Consider the following 19,343-nt stretch of genomic DNA (forward strand, 5'->3'; position numbering starts at 1 on the left):
TATATATTTATGTTCATTTAGGAAAATACTAGTAGTGATGTATTATTTTGAAATATACAGTTAATATGCTTAGATTTATTTGAAATTTATACTGAGAAAAACATGTATTTTCAGTATTGCTGTAGACAGGATCTACATAACACTGTTAAATTGATTGTTGTTTTATATCAAACAACTTTTATAATACTCATTTTTATTGTTATAATATTTTATAAATTTTAAGCAATATGACAAAAAAAAGATATTGTAGGTATTGAAGAGGAGGAGGAATTGGGGTATAAAAGTGAAACAAGAATGTGATTTAATTCTATTTACTTAAAATATGTTTTTAAATGTTAACAAATTCAGACAAATTGAAACCATGTAACTTTTCTCATCATAATGCAATAAAAGTTAAAAAAAGAAAAAGAAAAGAAAGCAATTTAACCATTCCACTAACTATACATGTGTACATGTGTATGCATGTATGTATATGTGTAAGTCTAAAGATGATACTGTAAGAAGTAAGGGATAAGACTTTATAAACCATATAGAAAATGAGTAACAATGACAAAATTAGTTCCTTCCAAACTATAATTACCTGAAATATTAGATTAATTCTCTTATCCAAACAGAGCCTATGGCTGTCAGAGTAGTTTAGTATTAGAGTCTACCTAGCCTGGGATGTGTTAGTCCTTGAGTTCTATTTACAACACAGCAAAAAGAACAAAGATTAATAGAATCCTTAGAACTATCTCCAACTGAATTTTATCAACCAGGGACTCCCTTGAGATCCAAAGACCCAAATAGATTGACAGTAAAAAGATGAAAAAGAATATTTCATGTATATAGTATACAAAATCATTATAGAGGCATCTATACTAAGATAAAAAGAAATGCAATAATACAATAGATTATATTGGACCCATAAGATCCAGTAGACGTATGCAGAACACTATGCCTAACAACTCGGCATAAAAAATCTTCACACATACATGCAGAATATTGTCATTATGATTAATGCTCAAGACAAACAACTTTCTTAGCAGAAAGGGCTAGTTCAGTTCCTGGTTTCAGTGATCCATGGCCACTTGGCCCCATTGCTTTGGGACCTGCAACAAGCAAGACCATCATGGTAGGCCCATGGAAAAGCAAAGCTCTTCACTTACCCACAGCTAGGAGAGGAGAGACAGGATGGGTCAAGGCCCCAGTATCTCATACATGATAGATGCAAGAAGCACAAAGCCATGTTTCCCATTGCCTAACTATCCACTAACTCCTTTTGAACCTATTCTAAACCAAAAGTCATATGCATCTTTAAACACCTTTCCTTTACCATGTCACCAAGGGAAAAGTAAGTTACAGTTCTGGGTAGAGGTGTGACATTGTCCTGTTTAGAAACTGTACTAACAAGACATTTGCTGGTACAATTTCTCTGGAAAATAATTGGGCATTTCACATATGAAGCCTTAAAATGCCATGTACTTTAACCTGCTGACCCAATTCCTACTCCAGAATTCTCTCCTGAAACAATCATGCCAAATACTGTAAAACTTGAAAAGTTTCTTTTTTCTCAGATGGAAAAAACAAAAACAAAAACAAACCATATCTAAGAAGATAAGAGAATAAAAATACGTTATTCATCCATTTTAAAAAATGGTTTTCTAAGAAGTTAAAAAAAATGAGAAATCTCTTGCCACACAACGCAACATCAAGCTAGATAATTCTTAAAAGCATGACAGGGCCTGGAGAAATGGACCAGTGTTAAGAATGTTGGCCTCTCCCACAGAGGACCTGGTTCCCATGGCAACTCTAGTTCTAGGGGATCTGACACCCTCTTCTGGCCTCCCCTGGCCGGAACACACATGATACACACAAACTCATGCAGGCACGTACACCTACAAAGACAGAAAGAAAGAAATCTTTTTTTAAAAGAAAGCACGATAAACATAAAATGTGAATAAATTTTAAATATTAATAATGGTTACCTCTAAAAACTACTCATATACTCAATGTGATTTTAAAAAATATTAGTTTCCTCGCATTTTTCCACAGTTCATCTACATCCCTTTTAAAGTCGGAAAAAATATGTAAATACTTTTTGTCTTATGAAAAACTCTAATTATGGATTCGGCCCCGATGTCTGCACTCTGTGACTGAGTCCATGTGAAATTCATTACCTCAGTATGACAGCTAATTTGTCATCAAGCCAACTCATGAATAAGCCTCTGTGACTGCCTCCGTGGTGTTCCACACAACTGAGCACTTGATCACGCACTATCTGGTGTGCCAGTCGGGCTCCTTTACTTTCGTGCATCTGTGTGCGTCCCTGAATCCAGGGAACATGGGGGAAGTTCCCATCCTGTTGCAGGCTCCTCATCATGCTACTGTTCCTTTGCTTTTGATTTCATCCTCCCAGCAACTTTAACGTACTTGGAGTCACAGTCAATTTTCAGAGGTCGAGAAAGGTTAAGTGGCTTGCTCCACCTCAGAGTGGCAGAACTGAAATCTAATCATGGCTCTCGTATTTCCAGGCTTGCATGCTTGTTTCACTAAATAGCTTTTGTACTCTGAGAGAATAAATGTTACATCCTTCACAAATTCCCCTCACCTAAGATGGCCAGGGCACTTAGCACAGTGGTCTGTAGGTTATTTAATTTCTTAATGGAGGTTACCACATGGAAGTAGGGTCACGATCTTTTGGCTTCCCCATGTGTGCATAAAACTGAGCAACACTTTTCAAATTCTAACTTTTTAAAACCACTTTCCTAATATAAATATAATATAAATATAGTTTCATCTTGAGAAATCACCAGTGCACTGGGTATATGACAGATGCAAGGTGAGTATGGTGTGATAAATGGAAGCCACACCACAGTGCACGAGGTATCTGGAAGACAATTCTACTAAGGACACACAAGCAGTGTGACTCGGATGGTGCATGCAGTTCTTTGTGTTGTCAGCCACTCACAGAAAGGTATGAGGAAGCCATGGCACATGCTGTATGCTACAGGACTAGAATCCCTGTTGTTCAGATAGAAAAAATGAAGTAATGCAGAGGACAGATGTAATGTGAGCTTCCATGCCAGCCAGCCCTGGGGGTTACCTGGGCATGTTAATATATCATCAGGAGGCCTTTGGGAGAGATGAGGCTGTCAAGGTGGAGCAAGATGTTGGAGACACTTGGCATATCTAGAGCTTGGCCAGGTTTCGCTTCCTAAGGTCTTAGGTCATCCAGCGGACAGTGGCAAGCAAGCAGGATTACATCAGAATGTGGCAGAATGAATGAAGCTTGACATAATGAATGATTTACTCAACCTTTCTGTTCTTCCCCCATAACATGAGATGGTGCTAGCAGCTGGAAGTCCTGAGTGATGTCCTAGTCAGAATTAACTGGGTCCCTTCCCAACCCTCTGAATCCCCATCACAGACAGCTTCAAGTGTCTTTGAGGGAAATCTGGGGGGACCAGGGGACCCCCTGTTGCATTTCCTTTCTTTTCTTCTTAGAGAGGTGGTGTTCTACATCATAATATGCTTTTTCACCACAAGCCCCAAAGCAATGAGAAAAACCGATCCTGGACTGAAACTTCCAAAACAGGGAACTGAAATAAAAGTCTTTATAAGTTAATTTCCTCAGGTGTTTGGTTATATTCGTGGAAAGCTGACTAGTAGCACAATAAGTCCACATATGTTCTTATCTGACCTCATGTCAGTGATTTGCTCCGAAGGTCACCAGGTTCCCAAATGGTCTCTCACGTGTCACTTTTTAACCCATATTCATTCTAGGATCAAAGTTCTACTGAGGTTGTTAGCATTCCGTCTAGGCTCTGCCCCACAGTTACCTGCCAACAGCCAGGTGTGCCTGACTCACCCCCTCCCCTCCTCTCTAGCTTGCCTTCCGGCTCTCCCTCCCCACCTCTTTCCACGTGCCTATAGCCCATTTCTACTCCTCTACTCTCTCTGCCTTTCTCTGTCTCTACTCCCTCAACTCCCCTCCCCATGCCCTGAATAAACTCTATTCTATACTGTATGTGTGGCTTGTTCCTCAGGGGGAAGAGATGCTTCAGCATGCTCCCTCTCTGAGGCACCCTCTTCCCCCACACCTGACTGCACAACCACCAAACATATTCCTTCTCTCTTTTTATAAAATACAACAGAGGTAGTTATTCCATTTTGACCCTACAGTCTCTCCCTGTTTTGAACCCTGCCCTCTCACCTAAGCCCCATTTCTTTTTTTTTTTATTTTAGATATTTTCTTTATTTACATGTAAATTTCTCCATTCCCAGTTTCCCCTCCAAAAAACAAAGAAACAAACAAAAACAACAAAAACAAACCCCTGTTGCCTCCCACTTCCCCATGCCTGCCACCCCGCCCTCTCCCACTTTCTGGCCCTGGCATTCCCCTACACTGGGGCACAGAACCTTCACAGAAGCCCCATTTCTTATATTTTTGGTTGTGAGCCTAGCCTTTAACGGCTGAGCCATCTCTCCAGCCCTAAGCCCCATTTCTTAATCCAGAATCCCTATCCACCTGCTCAGTCATCTTGCCCTCACGTCCTCTCACCTGGGCTCCATCCTCACCGACCTGTCAGAATGCAACTACCTTCTGTTAGAATATTCAAAGCTGACTATTGCCTGATGATGCATCAGTGGGCTTGAGCCAAGCCTTCAAGATTCAAGACAGACCTGAAATGCTAGCTTATCCTATCTGCAATTCACTCCCTATAGCATCCTCATAGGCCAGTCACAAGGCTGCCTGCCCTTAGTAACTCAAAAACCAATCCTATCTATGCCTAAGATAAGCAGCCTGACCTTTATTAGGCTTCACAAACCCAGGGATGGTTTTGAGCGTCTGACAGCAGCTTTCATTTCTTTCCTCATCTATTCTAAACACTGTTGCAATGGAAACTTAGCAGATATTGTTTTGTGGGTCACTATGTAAATACCCATTTGTAGGTTGTTATTCGAGACTTAAAATTCCATTTCAAAGTCGTGTTTCCATTAAATAGTACCTTAAATGACTCACGCTGTTATTGTTCAAACTTTTGAATTTGATTGGCATTCTGGACTAAACACTTCTATAGTAAGAGGGACGTTGGCACAAATGTGGCCGTCATTTTCTTTTCATCAGATCAATCTTCACTTCCTAATTCTTCCACAGTGACATCAGCTCCTTTCCTAGTTGCTAGGTACAACAAGAACAAGCTCTGTGCTATTATTTCTATAGTGAAGAAAAAATACGTTTCAGCTGTGAGCTTTTTCATGTGATTTATTCCCAGGTAAGCTGTTTTTCCTTCCTCTGAAGTACTTAGGCCAGTAATGCCCAGCTGCGATCTGCATCTGTTTCCATAGGCTGCTGCATAGAGCTCTCAGAGAACAATTATTCTAGGTTCCTGTCGGCAAGTATGGCAAAGTGTCATTAATAATTTCAGGCATTGGTTCTTGGAATAGTCTATTCAAGCCTTGGATTGACAAAACTATGTTGACATTTCTGTCCCAGTGCAGCTAATACACATCAGCCCAGAATGTTCCTAAAAGCTTATGGCCTCTCAAGGAGCCAACTGGAAAGTAGAGTCAAGCTACTCTAACTCCTCTCTTAGATACTGGCCTATTGCTATGAAGACACACCATAACCAAGGAAGCTTATTTAAAAAAGGGTATCTAATTGAAGGATTGCTTAGAGTTTCAGAAAATTAGCCTATGATCATCATGGCAAGAAGCTCCCCCTCAGGCAGGCTGGCAAGCATGTCCATAGAGCAGCAACTGAAAGCTTTCATGTCATCCACAAGCATTCTACAGAAAGAGAGCTAACTAGGCCTGCCACAGGCTTTTGAAACCTCAAAGCCCAACCCTGGGACACACCTCCTTTAACAAGGCCACACCTCCTAATCCTTCCTAAACAACCTACCAACCAGGAACCAAATATTCAAATATATGAGCCTGTGGGGGTCATTCTCATTCAAAGCACTTGATGTCAGGGGACCAGAGTTAGGGGCTGGGAAGAGAACTTGGATAAGAATGCTGCTCTAACCACACAGAGAGAAGAGAGCTCTGACTATGTAGAGAGGAGAGAGCTCTGGAAAAGAAGAGCCACAGTCTCTTCAGTAGAATATAAGACATGATGCCAAAAATCTAGAACTGAGTCACAACTTCCAAAGCAGGAGGGAACAGCACTTGTACCAACACTTGTAACACAAGTAGTGAGGCATCTCCATTACTGAAAGAGAGCAGGAGGGGACTCTCTGAAGAAGGGATTTCCAGCCCTGGTGAGGAAATTGGCACTCTGATAATGTAATTGACTGGAGACCATGTTACCTTTAGAAATAGGTTTTAGTGCTTTTTATCCCCCACTAGCAGAAAAACTAATAATTCTAAGTTCCTTTTCCAACCACCCTCAATTTTGAGTAAATAAAAGAAATTATTTATCATGTGTGCCTGAGCAATCAAAGAACTTGAACCCTGTCATATTTTCATGGTATTCAATTCTACCACACACACACACACACACACACACACACCACACGCTTTCAAAATTAGTTCCAAATACATTCTTCAAATAAGAATGGTTTCTGTTTTCCAACTCTGAATTGTGGAGACTGGAAAGATCATACCATAAAAATAGTAACACCAAAGACCTTAAACACCAGTCATCATGAAACTGGGAGTCTTAGCCTTTCAAAAAGCCATCTTGGCATCCCTCCTGTAACTGACATGCTCCACAAGTAACTATAGCTTTATTCCTGTACTCAGCAAAAGCTAGATTTTTCCTATAGTCTTGCATAATTTTCAATAGATCCCTTTAGAAAGTTCTAATTTGGGAAACTGCATGCATTTAGTACATTTTAGAAGATGTATTTTCCCATAGTTGAGGCTACCTGTCACAAATCTTGAAACATGGGAAGGTATTGGTTTGGCTCATACTCAGACTAGCACGTATGATTGTGTTGGCAAGAAAATAGAATTTCCTTTTAACCAGGAATGGATTAAAATTTCCTATCTAAAAAATTCACTCACAATGGCACTCTGCTCAGAGTCAGGCCTGTGCAGGTGTGATTTGGCTGCATCTGAAAGGCAGAATAATAGAAGACACTGTTATAACTGAAATAATTGTATTCTCATTTTAGAGTTTCTAACATAGTCTAGCAATAAAGACTACGTAAGTCGGGCTGGAGAGATGGCTCAGTGGTAAAGAGCACCGACCAACTGCTCTTCCAGAGTTCCTGAGTTCAATTCCCAGGAACCACATGGTGGCTTACAACCATCTGTAATGAGATCCAATGCCCCCTTCTGGTGTGTCTGAAGACAGCTATAGTGTACTCATATAAATACAATAAATCTTTGGGGAAAAAAAAGACTGCATAAATATCTTTGTCAAGATACCCTGATACCTTAGCAAAATATTGAAGCTTGAAGCCCATAAATTACCCCAGAATTAATTTCCTTTACCCTGCCTCAGCTTAGCCATAGCTTGAGGCTCACGTTTCTCTTATTTTATGCTCTGACAATTCCCCCAGAAGTTTGTTTCCAACTTAGGTCTATACAGCTACATTTCAAGTTCTGAGATGTGTGTCCTTTGATGAAATACCAGCTTTTACCTGGCCGTGACCTTCTTCCTTCTGCAGTGTTTCCCCTGGGGGATGTGTGCAATCTGTCAAACCCTGTTGGATAAGACATCATAGATTCTATACTGTATGAATTGTCTACATAGAATTGAAAAGAAATGCCATTTTCATCACTGTATCAGCAGGAAGTGAGTGACTCTGACTTGGGGAACATTGGGTTAACAGTAGAATAGAGGTTGTAACATTAAGGCCTCTTAACCCAATCCATCCATATGCCTGGTTTTTGTAAATAAAGCTTTATTGGGACACAGCCACTCTCACTTTTCCTAATGAGAATCGTGTTTTTATTGCCTGTGACTCCTATCATACTCAATGGTTCTGTGGGGTAGTTGTAGGAATTACTATAGATCCTATAAAGCTCAAAACGTTGACTTTTTGGCCATTTACAAAAGTTTGATCGTACCTGGGTAGGGGCCAACTCTGAATGCCACTGTCCTTTCTTCCAATCGTATCCTTCTCAATATTTATCCCATGTTGTTCCCCTCATTCTGGACTAAGAAGCAGAGTCATGCAGAACCACAGAAAGGAGATAAATTCCTAATAAGCTAAATAATGTAAAGTCTAAATTCGGGTTGTCTTACTATTCATTTTTTAATGTCTCTATAGAGTTAGATGTACTATCTATGTGTGTTTTGTTTTCTAAACTAGATCACAAGATTATTTTGTTCTCTCTTTCTTATACCCTTCAGGCTGCTTTAGCAGAACACTATTGACTGAGTGCCTCATAGGGAACAGAGACTTATCGCTCACATGTAAGGAAGTTAGAAAAAATTCAAAACCATGCCTCTAGTAAAATTGATATCTGGTGAGGGCCTGGCTCATAACACTTTTCTGCTGTGCCTTCTTATGGATGACAAAAAGGGGCTGCCTCCTTCATAAAGGTACTAAGCTTATCAGTGAAGCTCCACCCCCACGACCTAATCCCCTCCCAATGGCACCTCTTTATACCTGTGCGGTAATGACTGGGTTTTGATGCCTCAAGACACAAACATTTACTTTGCGGTACCTTCTACCTTCCAAGATTCCCTAGAACTTGGAAACCAATCTATTAATCATTGAACTGAACCATTTCTAGGAATTGCTAAGAACGTTTTAATCATTAGCGAAGGAAAAAGTCACCTTCTATAGCAACCTCAACCTCTCTAATGAGTCTCATTATTTATTTTTTCCTTTCTTCTTTTTCAACTTTGGACCAACTTTGTCTTCATCTTTCTCTGTCATTGTAGAAAGGTCATCATTCCCACCATCCTGACTCCTAATTAATTGCTTTGCTGTGAAGATTTCTCATATAGAAGGTTTTGAACACTGGTGCTTCCTAGCCAATGAGGGGAAAAGAGTATCATTGTATCTTTTTCTTACTACCTCTTTTCCTCTGGGCATATCAAAAATATTTTTTTAGGATACACAATTTACAGTCAAGTCTTAAAGTCAGGCTTCTTTGGCAGTTATTTATTCTTCTCTAACCAAAGAAGAAAGCACTTAACAAAGGCACTTTGAAACACTGTGAAATATCCACAATACAAAAGGAGTTATTTATCCACCACTTAAGTACTGCATAATGACATATTATTAATAAATGAAAATTGATCTGTCTTGGGCTGACAAAGCTCAACTCTCTCTCCTACCAATGATAAGGTGTCTCCCTCTATGCCAGCCCACAATAGGAAAGCAATTTCACTCAGATAGCTCCAACGGTGTAAATCAAAGGTTTTATGGCTTTGCTGCTGGGTCTTCTCGTGATGCATTTTGCTGGTATCAAATTATAAGCATCTGAATTAGAGAGTGGTGGAGGTTATTAAAAAGTCCCCAGAGAGAGTTCCCAGCATCCCTGAATGTACAATAACCACTGATTCCGCTTCATAAAGCCTTTGTTCACAAAATAGTGTGATGACAGCAGTGTCATTGCATGATAGCAATAGTTCAGATGGTAGCAATGGTTAACTTATACAAGTTACTCCTATTCCTCCATATTGATACCCTCAATCCTCAAGCTTAAGAATGCAAGACAAATTCTTAATATGGAGCAACAAATGGCACCAGGAAACAGCTAATATTTTGAGATGTCTAAGCTTAAAGCAATTTAGAAACTGGAATTTGTTTTCTAAAGCTTTGGAATACTTCTTCCAAAGGCACCTACTATGTACACTCATGCATCCAGTCAGTAGGAGCTCTGACACAACTGACGTATCCACTGGAATCGTCTCCATTAACAGGAATAGAAAAAGAAGCACCCACCATGCCCAGACATACGTGCTTTTAAAAGGTCAGAGGGCGGGTCTCATTGTTGAGGGCATGAGTGTTCTGTTGTTATGAGAAGGACGGTTCGTTGTCGCTGGATGTTGCAGTTGAGAGTGTTCTCATTGATTTTAGGGGATGGGTTGTTGGTTTGAGGTGTTTTGTGTTATTGTTGAGGGGGATTTTATTTTGTTCTTTTTTTTAACTTTATCAGATGATACAAACATGTTTTTTTTATAAAATACAGCCTTTAATATGTTCTCCTCTTGCATTTATAATATAATTCACTTAGACAATCCCAGAATCCTTTTCTTCCAATACCACAAACTGTATTACAAATGAAATCTGGTACTGCTGCTTATCAAAATATACAAGACAACGCTGTTTTATATAAAACCACTTTATATGTTAACTTGTTCCCGGATACAAACATTCTTGAACCTAAAATCCTCTTAAGATTATAGAGCAATGGTATTCCAAGAAAGACATCATTAACATTAGAGGTAAACCACACAGTGGGTTTGATGGAACTATACAGCCTGGTGGTTGAGTATCTTGTTGAAGGTCACAGAAGAGGTTACAAACCAAGAAAGGTATTTCAACTTCCTCGTCATTTCTGTCTCGAAGCTTTCAGAGTCAATTCTCTGTTTAATGTCTGATAACTAATGAGCACAGAGTCACACACTCTAGCAAGTTGCCCATCCACTAACAGAGGTATGGATCTGAGACTTGGGGTCCTACCAGCTTATGGGCCTTACCTGGTGAGAAATTTAGGGAAAAGACCAAAAGCCTTGTGCTATATACCCTATGACCCTTTTTAAGTGTGTTTCAAATGTGTAGGTCATAAGCTTTTCTTGAGCACTCTCCATTAGAGGAGGAAGGCATGGGGGAGGGACCTCTAATCTTCCAACTGAATATCTTGGTGTTTTTGTTCTTGATGATGATGATGATGATGATGATGATGACAATGATACTCTGATGTCTCTCTTTGATCCCTGCTCTCTTGCCACACCATATTGGACAACAGAAGGTGAATTCTTCCAGCCTCTTCAGTCCCTATTAGCCTGGCATGGCTATAGGAGCAGGGAGAAGACTGAGCACAATTAACCTGAATGGAGAAAGTGGAAAGAACAGGAATTGGGGCAAGGCTATAAACTCTCAAAGCCAGTCCTAGTGATGTACTTCCTACAGCAATGCTGTCCTTCCCAGAGGTCCCATCATAATCCCCAACAGTGCCACCAACTGGATACCAAGTGTGCGGACACATGAGCCTCCATAAGGGACATTTCTCAGTCAAACTGCCACGCTTGCACAGGTTACGTTTGATCAAATGGTCATTATTTGGGAGGGTTGTGGAATGTTTCAAAAGTAGTGCCTAGCTGAAAGACCTATTCTTGAGGAGGATTCTGAGTACATCTCTGGATACTTCCTGGCTTTCCGCTGCCTGCTCAGTTTTCTCCACCACATGTTCTTCATCCTAAGAATGTGAGGTAAAAGGAAAATGGTTCTAACCTTCTAAAGCCATGAGCCAAACAAATCCCCCCACACACACTCCTTTAAGTTCTCCAAGTCAGGGGATTTGGGTCAGAGCAACAGAAAGGAATCTACAGTGTGTGGGGATGCAGAATTTCCAGGAAGGCAGAGAGCTTTATATGTATTCCAAGGGCTTAGATCATATAAGAGAAGCCTCCACAGTGAACATGAACTCTCTGGATATTCAGAACATTTTATCCTTGACAATAAAAGTGCAGTGTCTCCATAGTGTTGGGTTTGTGTCAAAACCTCAAGTATTTATAAGTGAGCAGATCATTCCACACATAGGAAAAGACAAATAGCAGAACAGGAAAGTAGTTTCTGGAGAGAATAGTGTAGCTGTGCAATCAAAGGCCTGGGGCATGGATCAATAGACAAAGCCACGCTATTCTCTTAACCTAATTCACTCTTCCTATTGTTAAAAACCAGATAGCTCAAAAGGTACAATTAAACCTGATAATTTCTTTTTTATTTTTTTTTTATTTTTTTGGTTGTGAGCCTAGCCTTTAACAGCTAAGACATCTCTGTAGCTGTAAACCTGATGATTCCTTCAAGAAAGGAAACGGATCAATTGCCTTTTTTTTCCTGCCATCAAACTGGCAAGCATGACTCATCCAATTGAGATAAAGGTAAAATTAGAAAATTGGCCTGAATGGTGTCTGAGGCAGATCTACGGCCCCCTGAGATGTTAAAGATCACATTTCACTCGCTGGACTGTAATGCCAAGCAGTGTATAAGGAAGGTGGGGATGTTAATGAAAAAGAATGGAAGGGTGCTGTGCGGAACTGGGGAGGAGATTGAAGAGGAAAGCTAAAGCTTAAACGTTTGATTCCTCACTATTGATACAAATATCTCACCAGGTTTTTTTCTGTACACAGTTCCTCTTATATAAGTTGCCTATGTAGATATTTTGCCCATTTTTCTCAGATCACTTATCTTTTCTTACATAATGATATGTAGTATCTATACATTATTAATATCATATACATAAAATGTTTCTTCTTCTAATTTATCACTTTTAATTTTATTCTATGTTCAGCTCCACTAGGTACCTTTTGATGAACACAAACTTCATTTTTAATGTCAGATTCATTCTGCTTACACATAATGCTTCAGTCTTTTTCTCTGTTGTATTATTAAGTCCTTTTTCTACTCAGAGATCACAAAGAAAGCCTATTCAATTTGCTTCTTATTATTTTAAATATTGACTTTCACAATTCTGTCTTAGATTCCTTTCTGGACCTGGTCAATTTCTATGGAAGTGTAGCCAAGTCTACATCATGTTCTTCCCTCCCAGGAGACTGTCCCAGCACCATGCAAAGAATGGCTTAATACCCACTGGCAGTTCTGTCATAAATCAGATTTTCGAACACACTTGGATCTGGTTTTGGACTTCGATTCTCTTCTATCACTATCATTACCAATTCCACCCCACTCTTGTCAGTGAAGCATTCACTAAACCTTGCCTATAGTCCAGCCAGTCCTTGCTTCCCCCATCGCCCCCACCAACACCACCATCTAGTTCATCCACTTAAGGGAGTATCTTAACTTTTCTTCATTCTTTGATCTTTCATATACATTTCAAAGTCAGTTTGTTAAATTCTACAGAAATGACAATAGGGATTATTTTATCCTCAGTTGCTCAGAACCTACAGATCATTTGAGGGAGAAGTGATATACCAATAATGTGTCTGTACCCATAATGTATAACCATACATTCTGTAATCATAGTGTATCTTTTTCTATATGTATCACTTTTATAAGTCTTCCAAGGAAACTACTTATCTTTTGTTAGGATTATTTCTGGCACTCCCCCACTCTTGTTGCTATTATATAGGGATATTGTCATTTTCATAACTCTTTTAATGTTCCACACAAAAATAAAATTTGCCTATTAAAAATGTTGATCTTATGCCTAGACAGACTGGAGTTTCTCAGCCTTTCTTGTGTTTGGTTGTAGCCATATGTTTGAGCTCTGGCAAATGAATCTAGACAAGAGTGATATAAGACACTCTCAACCTATCTCATATAAACTCCATGAGATCTCTCTTCATTTCCCCCCTTGTCTGCTGGCCAGTGTTTAATGCTCAGTATGGTCTTGGAAATTGTATGTTGAGACCATCTGTTGTCCTGGGCCTCTGTGTGACCATATTGTACAGAGGCTCCACATGCGCGCCTACCAATTAGAAACACCTGCGTTAGACTATTTATTTAAACAAAAAGTAAACTTAAATTATCTGGAGCCATTGACATTTTAAAGGTTATAACAATTACATAGTTCAAGTCATCTACACTTTCACTAATGTGTGTTTAACATTTACATAGAAAATGTGCTAAAAACTCATTATGACTGCACGGTTTTTTTTTTCATTACAATGCATAAATTTTGTTTCATGTATTTCAAAGTCCTGGTGTTAGGAGCATTAAAATAGAGTGTGACGTCTATCTAATGGTCTGAAACTTCATCAGTGAAGATTCTCTTTGTCTCTAGAAATGATTTACATCTCTAAAAAGTAAAAATAAAAAGTACTTACTCAATGTTTTTGGTTTGCTTTCTGTTGTTGTGATAAAGACACCAGGACTCAAAACTATTTGGGGAGGAAAGAGATTATTGGACTTTTACATCAGAACCCAGTCTATCATTGAGGGAAGCCAAGGCAGAAAATGAAGCAGCAGAGGCCATAGAGGAACACTCCTTACTGGCTCATTTTCCATATCTTGATCAGGCTGCTTCTTTATACAGCTCAGACTATCTGCCCAGGGGTGGCCTTCCCATATCAATCATCAATCAAGAAATAGACCCACGGGCCAATTGTATGGAGCGTTTTCTTTTTTTTTTTTAATTAATTTATTTTTCACACTCCATGTTCCATTTCCCACGCCTCCCCATCCACCCTCCAACTGCTCCCCACCTCCTGTCTCCATGTGGATGCCCCGCCACCTGACCTCTAAACTTCCTGGGGCTCCAGTCTCTTGAGGATTAGGTGCAACATCTCTGATTGAACACAGACCCTGCAGTCCTCTGCTGTATGTGTGTTGGTGGCCTCATATAACCTGGTATATGCTGTCTGTTTGGTGGTCTGGTGTTTGAGAGATCTCAAGGGTCCAGATTAATTGAGACTGCTGGTCCTCCTACAAGATCGCCCTTCTCCTCAGCTTCTTTCATCCTTTTCTAATTCAACAACAGGGGTCAGCTTCTTCTGTCCATTGGGTGCAAATATCTGCACCTAACTCAGCTGCTTGTTGGGTCTTTCAGAGAGCAGTCATGATAGGTCCCTTTCTGTGAGCTCTCCATGGCCTCAGTAATTGTGTCAGGCCTTGGGACCTCCCCTTGAGCTGGATCCCACTTTGGGTCTGTCGCTGGACCTTCTTTTCCTCAGACTCCTCTCTATTTCCATCCCTGTAATTCTTTCAGACAGGAACAATTATGAGTCAGAGATGTGACTGTGGGATGGCAACCCCATCCCTACTTGATGCCTTGTCTTCCTGCTGGAGGTGGGCTCTATAAGTTCCCTCTCCCTACTGTTGGGCATTTCCTCTAAGATCCCTCCCTTTGGTTCTTGAGAGTCTCTGACCTCCCAGGTCTCTGGTGCATTCTGGAGGGTCCTCCAACCTCCTATTTCCTGAGGTTGACTGTTTCCATTCCTTCTGCTGTCCCTCAAGGCTTCAGTCCTTTTCCCTCACCCAATACCAGATCAGGTTCCCCTTCCCCCCCTACTTACCCTCCCCATCCATTTTTCCCTCCCAGGTCCCTCCCTCCCTCCCCACTTGTGATTGTTTTCTTTTCTCTCCTAAGTGGGACTGAGGCATCCTCACTTGGGCCCTTCAGCTTGTTGACCTTTTTGAGTAGTTCTGTGGACTGTATCTTGGGTATGCTGTACTTTTTTTTTTCGTCTAATCTTAATTGAGGTTCCAGCATCTCAGTTTACTTACCAATTACTTCTCTCCTTTTTAACTTTGGAAATTGTTTCATCCTATTTCTTTTTTGCTCACTAATTACTCTAAAGATTTTAATATTCTTGATTAGATGGGCAAAGCCCAAATGATTAAAATTAAATAAGATTAGAACCTTAGAACAATTACCACTCTAACTACCGCCTTCTCAGTTGTTGCCTAAGATTTTATTCATTATTTTTTAGCCCTATAAATTCTTTTTTCCAATAATTATATTTATTTTATGCAATATTTGTGAAGATTTATCATCTCCATTGTACTTGCCCTGGTGTAACTCTTTAATAAATAATTTGGGTATTTTTTTTAACCAAAGAAGAACAAAAGAACTAAAGAGAGAAAGAGAGAGAAAGAGTCCACAGGCTTGTTGGCTGTTGAGGTGAACAGTGACAGAGCCTATGGATGGAACAAGTCTAGTTCAGGGAACTTGAGGGGATGGGTAAGACCTGAATAACAGAGAGGAGCAGATAAAAACATGTTATATATACACAGTAGTATTTTATTCAGCCATAAAGAAAAAGGAAATTATGTCCTTTGCTGCCAAATAGATGCAACTTGAGATCATCATTTTAAGTGAAGTAAGCCAAATTCATAAAGACAAACATCACATGTTTTCCTGTACTTTTGGATTTGGTATTATATATAACCACATCAAACTATTAGAGATAGATAGATGATAGATAGATAGATAGATAGATAGATAGATAGATAGATAGATAGATAGAGTTACTCTAGAACATAAGCAATGGAGATTATTTCATATATATGTGTTTGGTGTTTTATATTCAATATATAAAACCAAATACTTATGACATGAAAACAGAAGGGGTATTGGATATTGGAAGGAGATTATAAGGGAGCAAGGAATTGGAGCGTATATGCCAATTATACAATATACTTGAAAGAAAATGTCTTTATGACACTCAGCACTGTGTACAATGAATAATCACAACTAACTAAATAATCAAATAGTAAGAATATGGTCATTTCTGACAGTGTGGATGAACCTGAAGGATATTGTGTTAAGTGAAATAAGTCAGTCAGGGAAAGACATATGTTGCTTGATCCCATTGCTTGATAGTAGCATGGTACTTGCCATTGATGTAATTAATGTTAGTCAGACACACACACACACACACACAATACAAGTTATTCACCTTAAGTACATGGTATTCCTCTGCCAATGATAAAAAAAAAAAAAGGAAACAAAGATTTAAAAAAGAAAAAGAAAGCACCCAGTGATGGGTAGAACTCTAAACGCACACTATTTGTGAATGGATACACTAACAGACAACCACTATGACTCTTCTCATATAGCAGGACTGCTAACTACTGGGTATTCTCTCAAGCTCACACCAGTCCCATGTGACTGACTCAGAGGCGCTTGTTCACACGAAGTGCACTTTTTTTTCTTCGAGTTGAGCCACTGCCACAGGTGAAAGGCAATCGCACTGGTAACTTCTGTTCTGACGCCCCTCCAACCCTCTCGGCTCCCACTGTTTGTCTGAGCTTGTGAAATCATGGCATTAAACAAAATGGTGTTCTCTGTGATTTAAGGAGCTTTTTCCCAAATGAGCCCATTCAACTAGCTGTCTTTCTGAATCTGGACTAATGTTAGCCATCTCTCTTTCCAAAAGGTGAGCATCTTTGTTCTTTGACACTGTGGTTTCACACCATTTCTAGATCACCACAAGGTGCTCTACAATACTTGCCATGTGTAAGCTTATTCAATTCTAAGCATTAGAATTTAAATATTCAGAACATTCCAGAGCAAACTGTAGATATCAGAAACAGGCGGGATAAGGGATGTGGTCCAGTAATAGAGCTCAGGCCCTGTACACATAAGGCCCTAGGAACGACATCCAGTACCACCAGGTAAATAAAAGACAAGTATGCACCTAAAAACAGGCCTTTGCCAATAACAAACCGTGCAATGTATTGTGTGTCCAAGCTTTTTAAATTATTCTTACTCTATGTCTATGAATATTTTGTCTACACATATATATGTGCATTGCATGTGAGCCTAGAGCCCAAAGAGGCTAGAAAGCATCGCTGGCTCTCATGGAATGAAAGTTACAGACAGTTGCGAGCTGCTGTGTGGGTCCTGGCACTGGAACCCAGGTGTTCTGCCAGCTCTGAAACACTATACCATCTCCCTGGCTCCTAAATGTGTTTTATTTTTCCTAATTTACAAGACAAAGTACAAAACTCTTAAACAGCATGCTTCAAAACTAGACTTTTATTAGTTTACCTTTTTATGGTTCCCACTATAGTCATTCTGTAAAATCTAGTGCTAACATAATCTAAATATTTGGACATTTCTATTCAAGTAGTCTGAGGGTTTTCAACATTTATTAGGAACCAAATTTATGGGTGTGTGATATTTACATTTTTGTAAATTGATGAATGTATCATTATTTTTTCCAAGCAATTATTAACCTAACTAGTAGAACAAATTATAAAGAGTAATTTAACTCTATTTTGGTCAAATGATGTGACATACAGACTCATCTCTCTGGTTCACTTGCTCCTCATCCAGTTTCCCCATGACCTCTAATAATATTAAATGATGTTTTGGGCATCCTGAACATTTTTTATCTGAGGGAGGTAGCAATAGCCCACTCCATCAATGAGATAGTCTTGCTTAGGCTACTGGTTACCAGTAATCCCACAGTCACATGGCTGAAAGAAAAGAGGCTGACTTTTCAACACACCTTGTTAACCATCCCTGACAGCGGCAGGCCCATAGAGTCCTCACCTTGGCAAGTGATCAGGGGACATGGAAACAGGCAGTTGGAGAATTTCACTCTAGTTCGAAAAGCTTTCTGTCTATAAAACCCCTCTGTTTCTATTCTTTCTTTTGGCTAAGCCAAATTACATAGTCATACCTAAGTTGAGGTCCTAGGATGTTCTTAGAAGGTGAATAGAATAATTGATGAACACCATTAACGACTAGAGTGCAAAATTAGCTTTCATATTTACTATCTCAGATATTCCATATTTTTCTTGCACATATTGGCATCCCTCACTACCCTTGTTTTAGACCCATCTCTCTATTACATGAAAGACTCATTTTCTTAACTACTACCTTCTACATCAGTAGTTCTCAAGCTTCCTAAGTCTGTCATTCTTTAATACCATTCCACATGTTGTGGTGACCCCCAACCATAAATTTATTTTGTTGCTACTTCATAACCGTAATTTTGCTACTGTTATTAATCATAATATAAATATTTGCTATGTAAGATATCTGCTATGAGACCCCTGTGAAAGTGTCATTCAATTCCCAAAGGAGTTGTGACCCATGGGGTAAGAAATACTGCTCTGGAATGCTCTGCACCTCTTTAGATATCATACTCTATCAGTACAGTCTAATGTCTTATGCATACTGTTGAGCTTTCATTCAGATAAAATAAAATCCAAAACAATATTGGCATTTGATTATAAACCTTGCCTTATGTTTAAGGAAAGAATTCACTGGCAGTCTGGCATAGAAGTATGTTTTAATATCTAACCAGTAAAAGATCCAGAAGACTTGTGGAACAAGGGCATCTATCCACGTTGAATTCAAGTTGAGCCAAAACGGACTTTTTTGCTATCACAGGGTGAATCATCAACACAGTCTCCCAAGCACTTAAAATTGTTTTTATAGGAAAGGATGTGCCTAGCCCTGCAGAGACTAGATGCGTCAGGGTGAGAGGATACCCAGGTGGGCCTCTACCCTTGCAGAGGATACTGGGAGGGGTGATGGGGGAGAGACTGTGTGATGGGGAACTGGGGACAGCAATGGGGATAATAAGGTGAATAAACAAATTAATGGAAAAGTATTTTTTTTTCTAAAAAGAAGTTCCGAGTATTATCCTAGGAAGGTGAATTCTATTTCACTTCTGAAAGACTCGTCTTTTAATCGTTATAGGAGTAATGCACTTAGAGATGATAATGACACAAATAAACCGATTCAGCTATGGGATCGGGCAGCTATGGAATCTGGTGTTATACAGAGACAGAGCTCACTCCCCAGTC

General features: G+C 39.5%; 1 long non-coding RNA gene across 1 annotated transcript in view; it reads right to left on the bottom strand.

Annotated features, from left to right (window-relative positions):
- The window catches only part of LOC116071320, a 91,883-nt gene extending 84,860 nt beyond the window's left edge, over window positions 1-7,023 (bottom strand). The window contains exon 1 of the long non-coding RNA XR_004110820.1: window positions 6,994-7,023. This is a non-coding gene — a long non-coding RNA (uncharacterized LOC116071320). The remainder of the gene's footprint in view (window positions 1-6,993) is intronic.
- Window positions 7,024-19,343: the final 12,320 nt, after the last annotated feature.

The sequence above is a fragment of the Mastomys coucha genome, unplaced genomic scaffold (assembly GCF_008632895.1).
Source record: "Mastomys coucha isolate ucsf_1 unplaced genomic scaffold, UCSF_Mcou_1 pScaffold22, whole genome shotgun sequence".
In the NCBI taxonomy this organism is placed as follows: domain Eukaryota; kingdom Metazoa; phylum Chordata; class Mammalia; order Rodentia; family Muridae; genus Mastomys; species Mastomys coucha.